Source organism: Sminthopsis crassicaudata, chromosome 3, assembly GCF_048593235.1.
Source record: "Sminthopsis crassicaudata isolate SCR6 chromosome 3, ASM4859323v1, whole genome shotgun sequence".
Taxonomy (NCBI): Eukaryota; Metazoa; Chordata; class Mammalia; order Dasyuromorphia; family Dasyuridae; genus Sminthopsis; species Sminthopsis crassicaudata.
The window spans coordinates 611801168-611816814 of NC_133619.1; the positions used below are offsets into that span (position 1 = coordinate 611801168).

Here is a 15647-nt window from a genome sequence, read left to right on the forward strand (position 1 = left end):
TTTTTCTTTTTATTCCCCTCTGCAAGATAGCAAGCATTCCAATATAGGTTATACATGTGCAATAATGTAAAACACATTTCCACATTAGTCATATTGTGAAAGAAGAAATAAAAAAACCCTCCAACATAGAGGGCGATAGCATAAGTAAATTAGCCTCCTGATTCTGCAGCCAGAGCTAGAATCCATGCTTCTCCATCTCCTCTTTTCCAAGTAGGTGCCGGCAGCCAGCCTGAGATGAAGAGTTGTCAGTGTGACAAAAAGGTTGCCCTTTATCTCCAAAGAAAGATGAGCACATGTAACTCTAAGTACTTCTTATATAGAAGGAGTCGGTGCAAGAGTGCTACAGTCCCCTGCTCATCTGTAAAGTCCTAATCCTGTTTCCTCAATATCAGGTAGTAAGCAGACCTGGCTCAGCCTGCCCACAGCTCTCACTGTTTATCTTGGTGGCAAGCTAAGAATTTTGTGCACGTGAGTGTATAGATATATCAATATATACATACACACAGAAATATATGTATATATGTGTGTATAAAATAACATAATGAATATGTGTGAAGTATTGACTTACATTGGTAGAGGGAATCTCCTATTCTAGGAGTTCCCTGTACCTGTATTTTTATTGGTAGCATCATTGGCAGATCTGAAATTCAGTCCTTAGGTCTCTGAATTTATCCCACAATGCCTTATTAGTACCATATTGGTTCTCTTACTTCAGAACAGGGAATATCAGTTTCTGGGCACACACACACACACACACACACACACACACACACAAATCAATGACAACTTCTCACTCAATGATAATGGTATATTGAGGATCCTTGCTGTCTTGTCTGGTCTGAGTCTATCTATCTCTCTGTCCAGGCCTCTGGGATTTTGTAGAAATAACACTGGTCTTGGCATAAAAAGGCCTGAATTTGATTCTAAGATTTAAATCTCAAGTATTTAATGAATGGGTTTTGTGAGGTTTTTGCAATGGGTTTTTCAGTGTTGAAAAATTACCCATGTATATGTTCTATAAATAAAAAGCTTTAATAAAAATTTTAGTATTTAATGAATGAAATATTCATTTTGAAACTCAGGGGAAATCCCTCAACCCCTCTGAGCTTCAGTTTACTTCTCTGTAAATTAGGGATAATAACTCTACCTCCCAAGGATGTTGTAATTAAAGAAATATTAGCTATTTTCCAGTGGAATTCAACAAAGACTAGTCCCTGCTGTCCTCTTGGAGGACATAATCAAAAGGTGTGGAAAAGCAATCCAAGCCTAGGGAATGACAAGAGCAAAGGTAATGGACATATACAACATATTGGTGGGGCATACTGCTTTTGGAGAGCTCTCATTGCTACCAAGTTTGTCCTGACATCAGGCCATTGCCTGCTGGGAACAAAGGTATCAAATATAATTCTTCTTCCCATTGAGATCCCTCCTTGAGTCTCCTTTAGATGTCTTTTAAGTTCCTTCAACCAATTCTCTTAGGCCTTGGACTTGAGACTCTTCATCATCCTGGATCCCTTCCTCTGAGCCTTTATCAGAGGCTTTGCTCAGGTATGTCCTTGACAACACCAGATGTATTCTGCCAAAGGCAGATGTTAATGGGATTATTACTTCCCTATTTCTGGAAACTAAGCCTCTCTTAATGCAGATTCAGATTGTACTAGCTTTTCTCTGCCTCATGCAACTGCTGACTTATTTGGAATTTGCAGCAACACCCCCAAATCTTTCCCAGACAAACTGGTATCTAACCCATCTTTCCCCATTTTGCACTTGTGAAGTGCAAAAAACTACCTCCTTTGATTCCCTGTCTGTGATATTTACTATCTGTGGGATCTCTGGGAGATCTAGATTGTACCATCATCTACTCCAAAAGTTCATAACTTGGCTTAGTTGTGAATTCTTTTTTTTTTTTTCCCCTGAGGCTGGGGTTAAGTGACTTGCCCAGAGTCACACAGCTAGGAAGTGTTAAGTGTCTGAGATCAAATTTGAACTCGGGTCCTCCTGAATTCAGGGCTGGTGCTCTATCCACTGCGCCACCTAGCTGCCCCCAGTTGCAAATTCTTTAGGCTTCAGTTTCTTCATCTGTAAAATGGAGCTGAGCATAGGATGGAAAGACTAGTCTAGGGATTGAAACTTGGACTCTAGATTGCAGGTGACAGCACCCTACTTTCAGATCTTTCCCCATCTGTATGGATAGGACCAAGTCACTCTCACTCTCTTAAGGGGCAGCTAGGTAATACAGTACATAGAGTATCAGCCCTGAAGTCAGGAGGACCCGAGTTCAAATTTGACCTCAAGCACTTAACACTTCCTAGCTGTGTGACCCTGGGCAAGTCACTTAACGCCACTTGCCTCAGCAAAATAAATAAATAAATAAATTTTTATTTGTAAATAAATTATTTATAAAATGAAAGACATAATCTGTGATCTCTAAGGTGATTCTTTCAGCAAGTATAGAAGGAACTTGGGCCTCACTGACATTAGTAGAGATTAGTAAATTGGTTTATTTATTTTTCAAGTAGGAAGAACTAGAAGCAAAGGGGAAGAGCTGGAAAAACGAAAAATTTGTTTCCATGAGCATAAAACCTTCCTAATAGAGTGATTCCATAGGGGAATAGATAAGTTTGGGAGTTAGGCAGTTCTATTTTTTAGTATAAAGCTTTCTTGTTAAGGCTAAAATAACCATTTGTTGGGAGTGCTGTAGAGGAAATCTTTCTCTGGATGGACTATATGGCTTCTAAAATGCATTGTCTCAGGCCCATCTCTTTAAATTATGAGATTCTGTGATTTCTACCCCTCCCAGATTTGATATACTATTCCTCTTAGTTCTAACATCCCCATCCAACTCTAACATCTTGTGTCCGAAGAACTCTTTAGGCTCTGATATCCTGTATTCTAAGGATTCTCCCAGCTCTGACATTCTGTGTTCTAAGAAGCCTCCCAGTTCTGACATCTAGTCTTCTAAATAGCCTTCCCAGCTCTGACATCCCATGTTCTAAGGGCCCTCCCAGCTCTGATGTCATGTGTTCTAAGGGCACTCCCAGTTCTGACATTCCATGTTTTAAAGGATGCTCTGAGGAACAGTAAAAGTGAGTATAAATTTAAAGTTGATTTAAATCTCCCTCTTATATTTGCTGAACTTTGTCAAGGGCCTGAGACTCTTTGGACTTCATTGTCCTCCTTTGTAAAACAAAGTGTTTAGACTAGATGCATGAGATCAAACAGATAACACAACTGGAATCACTAATCCACTCCTAAAGAGTTATATAATGCATAATGACTTAGAAAATCACATGTAAATATTATTAATGTTCAACTGTATTCTTATTTATTTTGTTGATATATTTTCCAATTACATTTTAATCTCAGTCAGCCCCTGAATGCAACGTTTGACACCTCTGCCCTCAATATTTACTAAGGTTTTTCTGTCCTATGATCACCACTTTCCTTCTCTCCCCCTACCGAATCCCAGGAACCTCTTTTTTTATTTTGTTTATTGATGCCTGAGATGTGGGGCCATCTTGGAGGATTCTGGAGCCTGGAGTTTGAAAAGCTGAAGGAGAAATGAGTGATTAGCACAAAAGGATGACCTGGAGGCTCAGACTGGACATGGAAGGTTTTTCTCACTGCACTGGGAACTTGGAAAATGCTTATATGAGGAGTTGAAGCTGCTCATGTGTTCCTTCAAACAGTAGGCAAGTATCTTGTCACAAATACAACTTTCAGATTTGCAGAATTCTGAATCATCTGGAAACAGAGAACAGAATGAAAATTAGAGAGGGAAGGACAATCAATCTTCATTATTCCTGATGGCAATATCTGACTTTTAACTTATGGACACCAAAATAAATTATACAGATTATTTCAACTGATCATCAAGAGAAGAAAGGGAAGGGTCAGTTGGGAAAAGAAGGGGAAGAAGGTTAGAGAAAAGGAAATACTTATTGATTTTTTTTAAATTTTAAAGAAAGATAAAGAAAGTGAGAGTCAGAGAGATGTAGTGATTTGACAAGGATCACAGAGCTAGTAAGCAGAGATGGGATTTTAGTCTTGACTTCTCTTGAATAATAGCTAATGTTTATATAGTACCTACTATGGGCCAGATACTGTGCTAAAATACTTTATAATTATTACTTCATTTAAACCTCACAACAAGGTGCCCTTATTGTTCTCATTTTACAGATCAGGAAACTGAGGCAGAAGTCAAGTGACTTGCTTAGATTCACATAACTAGTGTGAACAACTGGATTTAAATTCAGATCTTCCTGACCTCAGATCTGGTGCTCTATCCACTGAGCCACCTAGGCCTTTAATAATACAAACATATTAAATAAAATAAGAATTAGTGAATATAATACTAAATATATATGAACCATCTAACATATATGAATAGCATCCAAATTCTTAGAGAAGTCAAATGAGTTGCAAAAAGAAATAGAGAGCAAAACCATACTAGTGGTGGATTCAACCTTCCTCTCTCAGAACTAGATAAATCTAATCACCAAGAATTAGGAAATATATAAACTATAGTAAGAGTGATCTCATTGAGCTTGTAGTCTGACTTCATGGTATTATAAACACACACACACACACACATATGCATTAGTAAACAATATGGTGAATAGAGTACTGGAATTGGGGAAAATGAGTTCAAATCTAATCTCTGATACTTTACTAGGTAAGTTACTTAACCACTCTTTGTCTCAATTTCCCCATCTAAAATGAGGATAATAATAGCATCTACTTCCCAGGGTTGTTGTGAGGATCAAATGAAATAATTGTAAAATACTTAGCACTATAAACCTGGCACATAGTAAACTCTAAATAAATATTAGCTGTTATTATTAGTAGTACTGCTCTCTTGCTGAAGGATAGATACTTCCTTTTACTGAAATGATGCAATAATTTCCAATTGGTTTCTATATGTCCCAGTAACTGGGGTGGGGGAAAGGGGTTGTGTCAGAGAAGATGGGCTCCTGAACATCATGAGCAAAGGAATTTTTGGCAAGAATCACTCCCATCTTCATAGCCAGGAATCTGTAAAAAGAGTCCAGTCTCTCTCAGTCTCTGTCCTTCTGTCTCTCTTCTTTGCCTCTCTCTCCAGATTTCTCATGGATTTCCAGCAAATAGAATTCTGGGATGGGTAATGGGATTGAACTTCTAGCAAAGAGAAGAGGGGGAGTGGATAACTTCTTTTTCCCTCCCCTGAAGCAATGAGATCAAATGCTTACTTAAATGATTATGATATCAAACTTCAGGTATCTGACCTTTTTTTTGTTTTGTTTTGTATTTGTTTCCCTGACCCAGTTTGCCAAATATTAATACTGGGAAAGGAGTATTTCCAGCCTTGGCTGAAACCTCATGGGTTTGAAAGTCTGGGAGGTCCTGAGTTGGTACTTGGCTTCCTTCCCATCTTCCCAGAGGTGCTTTCTATGACTGACTGCCAGGACATTGAGACTTGGTAATCTGCTCACTCTAGTTCTGATTCAATCCTGAAACACCATCCTGACCTCCCAAGAGAACCTAATAAGCATGGTTTGGCTTGGGTTTTGTTTGTTTGTTTTTTTAATGTTTTAAGGATTTGTTAATAAGTATTTATGAATCTTTTGTGGTAGAAGAATTAAACAGTTAACTTATATGTGACACTTCCTTTGATCACTAACAATTTTAGCAGAGTCCTAAGATTCTTTCTGGGGAGACTATAAATGTGAATTCTATCTAAGTTTGAGGTGGGGTGATAATATAGGAAAGGATGTGAGAAAATTTTGATCCTTCTCTCTAGGGTCAGACAAATGAATCCAGCCAGACAAGTAGCCCCTTTTCTGAGAATGACAAAATAAATCATTAAATAGATGAATGAACCAGCATACAGACTCCTGTCTTTGGATACAAGGAAGAAGGTACTCTTTCCCCCAGAGAACTCCCAGGCCAAAGAACATGGTGTCATCATAAATATAAACTGACTGATTTACTGAGGAAACTACACCTTAAGCAACAAGAGTCTTCAGACACATAAATCTGAAGAGAAATACCATGGGAGTTAGATGGTACAACTGATAAACAGTCTAGAAGTCCCCAGTTCAAATCTAGTGTCAAACAGTTAGAAATTGTGTGACCTTATAGAAGTCATTTAAAAATCTGTCTGTCTCATTTTCCTCATCTGTAAAATGGAGATAATAGCACCAATTTCCCCAGATTGTTGTATGGATCAAAATTGATGATATTTGTAAAGAATTTACCACAGTTCCTGATACATTACAAACATGATGTAAATGTATTATTATTATTATTATTATTATTAACTTACTACAAGTAATAATGCCTGTATCATAGGTGAAACTGTAATGTTGGAGTTTAGATTCACATTTTCCTTTTAACTTCTCATAGCAGCAGTCATGTGCCCAACAGCACCTGTCCAGAAAAGAGAGACCAGGACCCAAAATTAGAAGGGCTCAGAACTCCTCAGTGGGTATTAAATATCCTGTTAACAGTCGCAGAAATCATCAGTTCAGGTCTATTTTTGATTTCAAAAACATTCATTAAGCCTTAAAATTCTCCAGTGCCAACCCAAGGTCTGGCACTATCCCCATGCTTGAAAAGAGGCTGGATAGCAGATCGTGGACTTGCTCTCTGAGGACCTGTACTTTTTTTTTTTTTTTTTTTTTTTTGGATCTGTACTCTGAAGTACAAAAGAATTCAGCCTTACAAGCCTTAGCTACCCAATGAGATAAATAACTGTTTCGGCCTCTGCAACTCACAAAACCATCTACAAAAGGAAAAGAATTATAAATGGAATCAGTGGACAAAACTCCACTCAAAAAGTTACAGTTCCCTAAAAGATTATAGAATGCATTCAGTAAAGGAGATCTTCTGTGAAAGATCCAAGGAAAAAATGACCAGTTCCAGTTGGGGAAATCAGAAAAGTCATCTTGAAAGGTGTGAGTGATTTTTGATTTGATTGTTTAAGAATGGGCAGATTTTCAGGAGATAAATGCCATCAATATAGTGGGTGAGTAGTAACTTCTAAGTCAAAACTCCTATACTTGCGACATTGAAATGAGAAGAAATGGGCCTCTTAGAGTAGCTGCAATGAGAACAAATAGCATCAGGTAAGATTTTCTGAAATAATAATAATGAACCATGTGAAGGATCCAGTTTCTGAACTATTTACTCCAATAGACCTGCCAATCAGAGTTTACGTGCTATGGCTTGTATACTATCCTTCTCTGGCAGTAATCAAGTATGTTCTCCCTTCCTTCCAAATATACCCTCCCCTTAGGGGAGAAAACACTGAACTCATTCATCCTCTTGGCAGAGAAAGTGGGCAATGGGCAAAAAGGGGGAGGGATCCAGCTAGAGCTACCCTGAGAAAGAAAAGGGCAGGATTTCAGCTTCAGTTGTCTTTCTATACAGTTTCCACTTTATAAGATCCAAAGGCTGCCTCTTCTTTCCCTTCCCACTCCCACCTGTCTCAATCTGCTGATACAGCTTCTTCAGAACATCTTGGGAGATCATTAAAGATGTCTACTTCTCAGAGTCAGCATAGAACTACTCAACCAACTAATATTTACTTATTCAGCATTTCCTGATTTTCCACCTACCAACCAATACTTGGGACTAGCATCTCTCCATCTTCCTCTCCTTCTTCCTCTGTCTCTTTCATCTGTATGTATCTATACACATATATGTATATAGATACACACACATCTATATGTGCATATGTATCTATATGTGTATATGGGTATGTCTACATATATGTTATATAAATACATGCATATGTATATACATATATCTGTGTTTATATGTATGTATATACATGCACACCTTTATGTCCACATATATATATATATACATATACATTCTCATTCATACGCACATACATATATGTACATATACACACACACATACATAATAAGGGGCAGCTAAGGAGCATAGGATACAAGGCCTGGAGTCCAGACCATTATTCTGAAGTCAATTTTGGCCAGATACTTCTTAGCTTTATGACCACGGGCAAGTGGCTTAATTCTGTTTGTCTCAGTTTCCTCATTTATAAAATGAATTGGAGAAGGAAATGAATGACAAGTTACTCCAGTATCTTTGCCAAGAAAACCACAAATGAGGTCTTGGAGACTTGGACACGAGTAAACAACTCAACAACAACAAAAACATTCCTAACAATTATGTCTTTAAATATATTACACTCATTCCAACAAAATGAAAGAGAATAATAGAATGGATATGAAAACAAAATTGATCAGCATGCTGGATATACAAAACTTGTTTTAAAAATAAAAATTTACACAGGGTGGAAATGGGCTAGAATAAAATATACTACATATCAAGTGATTCTAAAACAAAAAATAGAAGCTACAATAGTAATTTGAGATAAGTCAACAATAAAAATTTACAATGCAAAAGAGATAAACAGGAAAATTATGCTATCTTCAAAAGAAGCAAAGATTATGAAAGAAAGGCACTTGGCTCAGTATATAGAGCACTGGGCCTGGAATCAAGAAGACTAAAGTCCAAATTCAGATTCAGACATTTACAAGTTATATGAATTTGGATCTCTGTTTGCCTTAGTTTCTGTATCTGTAAAATGGGGATAATAATAATAGCAAGCTTGTAGAGTTATTGTGAGAATCAAATGAGATGACAATTTTAAAATGCTTAGCATAGTGCCTGATGCACCGTAAACACTACATTGATGTTGGGTATTATTATTATTAATGCATTTACTTATTTATTTAAAGTTTATTTATTTATTTTTAAAATTACATGTAAAACAATTTTTAAATATTTCTTTTTAAAATTTTGAGTTCCAGATTCTCTCTCTTCCTTCACCTCCCCCCACACTGAGAAAGCACATGGGAAGTTATATAAAACATTTCCATAAAATATTATTAATAATATAATAAACAAGGGACTAGCCTTGGAGCAAGAAAGATTTATGCTCAAATCCTGACTGGTGATTACTAGCTGTGTGACTGTGGATAAGTTACTTAACCTTTCATTTTTACTAGGTAAACTCTCTAAGATTATGAGTTAGAGACAACTCTTGGGTTTGTACTGCATAATTACCACACCAAGGATTATTCACGTGGGTGGAAATATAATGAAAAATATTATTATTAAATGATTATATAGAAAATGACATCATGTCTAGGATCCTAAAGGAAAACAAATAATCAAACTGTAAAAAGACATAGGAATAATAATTACAGAAAACTTGAATGTTTCCCTTTATAAACTGGATAATTAGAAAAACACACAGAAAGGAAAACAAATAGAAAGCTGAACAGACTGCTGGAAAAATTAGATTTAAATGACTTAGGATGACTTTTAAATGGAAGTATCAAAATTACTATAGTATATACATATTTCTCAGAATTTCAGAGAAACATTACAAAAATTAATCTTGAACTAGGATACAGATAAATCATCAATCCATTTTAAAAGGATTTCAATAGGCAAAATGGGAGGAAAGCTAAAAAAAAAAAAAAAAAATCACAACTTTAGAGTTGGAAGGAAATTTAAAGATCATCATTCAATTCCCTTACTTTATAGATGAGAAAATCCATCTAGAAGTCTAGAGAGATAAAATCATTTCCACAAGGTCCAACAGCAAGGAAGGGTTCTTTCTACTATATTGATAATTTGAGTAAGATTATAGATTCATGAGGAGGTGGGATGAATTCAAGGAAGGACACAGTAGAGAAGATAAAGAAGAATAGATCATGGTGAACCTTGAATACCAGTTTGAGGAGAGCACTTAGGCCTCGTTCATTTATTGAGTGACAGAGAACTGGTTATTGAAGGCTTTGAAAACTAGAGCAATGTGATCAGAGATGCTCTAGAAGGTCATTTGGGTAATGTAGGAAAGACACTAAAGTCCTACTCCCAGTGTATTGTGGTGATACATAGATGATCTTGGGCTCTTGAAAGCTTTGTCAGAACAACACAATTTTGGCCAAATCCTACATAAAGCTGGAAAGCTTTATACTATGGATTTTGAAAATGTTACTATGCCTGTTATTTGAGGACCAATCTAACTGCTCAGTAAGGGAGCGTCACAGTGTATGTAATACCTGGCCTGGAGTTAGAAACACCTGAGTTCAAATGTGGCCTTAGACACTGATTAGCTGTGTGATTTTGGGCAAATCATTTTACCCTGTTTCCCTCAGTTTCCTCATCTGTAACATGAGCTAGAGAAGGAAATGGCAAAATACTCCAGTATTGTGGCCAAGAAAACCTTACATGGGGTCCTAAAAAATCAGACAAGACTGAAAACAACTGAACAACAAAAGACTCTAAACTTCTCTAGCAGGGAAGGGTCCTAGGATCACAGATTTAGAGCTAAAAGTCACCCAAGGGGTCAAGCCCAAACTTCTTGCTTTATAGCTAAGTAAACTAAGGCCCAGAAAAGGTTTCAGCAACTTCCCCTGCTTACAATAAAGCCACCCTGGTAGGAAAAGGAAGGGAAGCTCACCGGTCAGTGTCATCCAATGGCTGCCCTTTGCCATCATAACCACAGAAGCAGCCGTAGAAAGCATAATTCAAGAAGGCGCTCCTTCCTGTTGCCTTGTTGAGCATCGATCTCAATTGCCACAAACTCCCTTGCACAGTGGGTGCTCCTGCAAGACCGTCCAGTGGTATGTGGTGGGACATGGGCAGTCATAAACACTGCCTCAAGCTGCCTTGACCTCTCCCTGACACAAAGATTGGCAGGGGCATAGTTGGTCTTTTCCCTCACCCTCCCAGACTTTTAGGTCAAAGATCTTGGGCCTAATGAGAAGAGAGAAAGAGAAAGAGAGACAGACAGACAGATAGAGACAGAGACAGAGAAAGAGAGATAGAGAACCCAGTAGGGTCATAGATTAAGGTTCCCATGCTGCCCATTTGAAGTACAGTCTTCATGAATTTAAATTTCATGCCAGTTTCCTGAAATATTAAAGTGATTGCACCTGATCCTGCCCACAGCTTTGCCTATGATAGCTATACTGAGCAATGAATGCTAGTAATTGTGAGAAAAACCCCAGGTTAAGAGTCAAAAACTAGTATTCCTGTCCTAGCTTTGCTATGTATTCCCAAAATGAACTTGGGTTACTATTCACTTTTCTCAATCCTTTGTATCTTTTCTTTTTCTATAAAATTAAGAATTTGGACTAGGAAATCTTTTTGTCCCTTAGAGCTTGGACCCTCTGATATTCTGCTTTCAAACCCCTTACATGATCTAACATTCTTCATTCCAAGTTCCTATGTACGAAGAGGGAGAAAGAAAGAAGCAAAAAGAAATGAAGAATCTCATACACAGAGGCACACTAAGTGAGGTGGGACCCATGCCTGGAACATCATTCTGAGAAAGATTTATCTTTTTTCAAAAGAAACAAATTAAGTAAAAACATTATCATTCTTCTTCCTTCTGCTGCCTTCTTTTATCTTCTTCTTCCTTCTTCCTTTTTTTCCTTCTGATAATATGTTAAGAATATATTCTTAGGTGAGAAAACCTAGGGAAAAGGATGGAGAACATTTTGATAAATATCAGTGGAGGCAAGACCAGAATATTGCCATTGCAATTTGCTACACTCCACCTAAACAGAAAGAAGAAATAGATGATGAAGATATAGAAGAAAAGATTATAAGCCTGGCCTGAGGATATATTATACCGAAGGTGGAGGGTGGGGCTGTAACTCTTTTGCTCTAACCAAAGCAACTAATCATTTCTTTGCTTGCCTGAATGATTATTTCAGTCTCCAACATGGAGCAGTCTGCTTTTTCTTCAAGGAGTTACTAGGCACTGGAGGAGAAATGATTGGAACTTTGGAGGGAAGTTAGCACTCCATTTCTGAGGAGTCAGAAAGTCGATAAATAATTATTAAGTACCTACTATGTATTAGACATTGCCTAGGACACTGAAAGAACAAGAAAGCCAAACAGTCTCACATGCAACCTAGATTTTAAGCAGATTTCAAAAAGTTTGGAGAAGTTTGGATATAAAGACCAAGCAAAAACAGGTCTTGCATTGTAATAAGGGACACCACATATAAATCAGTCCATAGCATAGAGAAATGGAATTGTAGATGTAGCTAGAGAGAACAGCAGAGACTGTTGCCTAAGATAGTACTTGGGGATCCATATTAAAAGAAGCCAAATATTCGAAGAGTCAAAGGGTAAGGAAAGAGAATATTCCAGAAAGTGGAGAAAGCCAGGACATAAGCAGAAAAAAGAAAAATAAAAGAAGGAAAAAAAAGAAAAAAGAAAAAAAAGGGAGATGGACTGTAGTTTGTAAGGGACTACAAATGGACCAATATCAGGAGAGGAGAAATATGTTAAAAGATGGAGAAGTCAAGAAGAGGCTAGGACTTTAAAGGCCAAAGAGAACATTTATATTTGATCCTGAAGGTGTTAGGAGTTTGTAGACTGAATGGCTGAGGGTTGTGATTAATTAATAAAGCATTAGCTATTATCATTAAGAAAATGTTAACCATTATTAATAATACTAAATACTTTTAGTGATATTAATAATAGCTAGTATTGCTATTGCTGCTTTTTATACACTATTTTACAGATAATAAAAATAGTTAATATTTCTGTAGTGCTTATTATGCACTAAGCACTATGGTAAGTATTTTACAATTATCTCATTTGATCAGTACAACACCCTTCGGAGGAGGAAGGGGTTATTATTATCCTCATTTTATAGATGAGATTAAGTGACTAATCCAGGATCATACAGATATTAAGTGTCTGAGGTTAGATTTAAAGTCAGGTCTTCCTGACTACCAGCCCAGTACTCTATCTACTGTGCCACTTATTATCCTTATTGTTTTTGTTATTATTATATTATTATCATCATCTAGCTATCGTTAATTGGGATGATCTAACAGTATCTACTTGTTTTGATTTAATGGAGAGGCCCATTTGACCAAGCCAGGAACACAAGCAAAATTGAGAGAATTTCCCTGTCCTGTTTGTCAGGGCACAGGAATTCTCACCTTGAATTCAGTTCTGAGAAGCCCTGAGTTTGTGCTGCATGTGAAGAATCGCCTTTGAGTTAGTTTGGCAAGTGCTCAGTGAAGTCAGAAGTAGATGGGAGAAGCTGTGGCTAACCAGACTGAGTGGTTGAGAAGGTCCCTTTGGTCTCCATTATCCTTCTTTAGGTGCTGTCCTCCTATATCTTTTTTTTTTTTCCTTCCTGAGGCAATTGGGATTAACTGACTTGCCCAGGGTCACACAGTAGGAAGTGTTAAGTGTCTGAGGCCACATTTGAACTCAGGTCCTCCTGACTTCAGGGCTGGTGCTCTATCCACTGCGCCACCTAGCTGCCCTTGTCCTCCTATCTCTGTAATGCATCTAAATAGGCTCCTCCACCACCTCAGTATATGCTTGTTTTGTTAAGGAGCAGAATACCTAGTATTTACATAATACTTTAGGCTGCTAGGGGGTGCTGCAATGCAAAGAACACTGGGTCTGGAGTTGAGAAGATTCATTATCATGAGTTCAAATCTCACCTCAGACATTTACTAGCTGTGTGACTCTGGGCAAGTAAGTCAATTCTGTTTGCCTCAGTTTTCTCATCTGTCAAATCAGCCAAAGAAGGAAATGGCAAAACCCTCCAATATCTTTACCAAAATAACCCCAAATTTGGTCAGGAAGAGTCAGACAACCTGAAGTAAATGAACAGCAAAATCCAGACTCCCAGTGTCTACAGTTGTTTCTGGAGATTACATCCAACTGCTAAAACTTATCTTAGTATATATTGATCATATTCACGAAGTATACACTGATATTAATACTGAAGAATTGCAATCATGCAAATTAATGAGCAAAATGAAATCAAGTTTTAGCATTGTCTTAGATTAGAGTGTTATTTTAAAATTGAAGATACAACAAAACAACAGCAATTCTCTTAGGAAGGGGATTCTCAGTAGGGAAACAAAATCCAAAGGTAGGGAGAAAATTCTCAACCAATTGCAAAAATATGAAGAAAGGAAAAATCAATGGAAAGGCCATTTATTATGCTTTTATTAGGCATTAGTAACTGTGCCGAGTCCAGGGATAAAGCAAGCAAAACAACCCCTGTCCTTGAAGAATTCACATTCACATAGAGGAAGCTAATACAAGGGCTTGCTTTGGAAATCCGGGTACAGCAGGGCTTGGGAAGGAGACAGAGGTGTGAGCATTGCAGAAACATTTGGCACTATTCCGGAAATGAGTGGTGGTCTAGCACTGAACAAAATAGACTTACCTGTCAGAGGACAGAAGTCCGAGTCACAGGGAGCCACATGGCAGATGGATTGGAGCTGGCTGGAATGTGCTGTGGTGACCTGCCTCTGGGCAGCATAGAATGAAGGTTCACCTAGAATTCCAGGGTTCTAGGTACCAAGGTTTAGAACTGGACCAGATGTCTTCAAATGTCAAAACTCCAGGGAAATTCATATCATTCTCTTAAGTAGACTTTTTTTTTTTTTTTTTTTTTAAATCTTGGATTCAATGACTAAAAATAACATTCAGGGGTTGCCCTGATACTTTTCACTAATAAAAGTCAACTTGTCATCCATTCTCCTCAGAAGTAATGTGCTCCAAAGAACACCAGGGGGCAGTCTTGGCCAAGGCTCTGAGACCTGGCTACCTTATACCTTTTATTCTATACCTTTAGTGGGTGGCAGTGTCCATCGTGTTTACAGAACTCTTAGAAGGGTTGCCCTGTGCATATTTGTCCAGTTAAGACCCTCAGCTCAGCCCTTCACTCACTCTGCCCAGTTCCCTTCCCTGCTACATTTCAATGAATTGCATCACATAAGCACAGCATAATGCGTAGTTATATGCTCACAAGCATAAAATAAAAAGGAAGAAACCTAGATATATAAAGTAGTTTGAACTCATGACTTCTTTCCACACTAGGGTTTGTAGGTGATCCAAAATCCAAGAGTTTAAAGAACACAGTTCAGGTGTTCCAATTTAAATTTTGTCTTGTTTGCAAGCAGACCCAAACTCCAGGAGTTCAAAAAAAGACAAAGTTTATAAAACTCCTTCATGGGGTAGCTATCACCCCTTCCTCCTACTCCTCCCCATTTTACATTTTGATTAGATACTGATTCCTCCTTGGGAAATCTTATTTCCCTCCTGCTGCCAACTATTCTTCTCTATCCATCCCTCTGATCTCTTCCTGCCTGCACATCCTCTGCTCTCAACTCACCATCAGCCTTATCCCAGGCTGGATCCATTCTTAGGGCCATTTTGCCTCCTATACCCTTTTCCTGAAATGTGGCAGTGTCCCATATCCTCTGGCATATCCCAAAGGCTCCTCCTCTCTTTGGCTCTGATGGATAGAATAATTTCCTCCTGCCTCCTTGTCTCTAACTTCTGCTTGCCAACTCCAAGTGCATTTCTTCCCCTTTAGTTACAGAAAAAAGAGAATAGATCAGTTAGAAGAAGAGTTTTAGAAGAGCATTTTTGAAAATCAGCTTTAAGATACAAAAGAAATGACTAGGCAGCAGTTCAGACAAGAAGGGGTCCATGGGTGACAGTGGACGGGCTCAATTGGAAGCCAACAGTATGACATGGCAGCCCCAAAGTCCCTTAGTAAGGGTATAACTTACAGAAACATGATATTGATAAATTCACTATTTTCTGGTCTGGCCAGACTA

General features: G+C 37.8%; 1 long non-coding RNA gene across 1 annotated transcript; it reads right to left on the minus strand.

Annotated features, from left to right (window-relative positions):
- Nucleotides 1–3316: 3316 nt before the first annotated feature.
- On the minus strand, nt 3317–12003 carry LOC141559991 (uncharacterized). The gene is made up of 3 exons (XR_012487605.1): nt 10487–12003; nt 6305–6408; nt 3317–3744 (listed from the first exon to the last, which is right to left on the minus strand). It is a non-coding gene; the product is annotated as an uncharacterized LOC141559991 (long non-coding RNA).
- Nucleotides 12004–15647: the final 3644 nt, after the last annotated feature.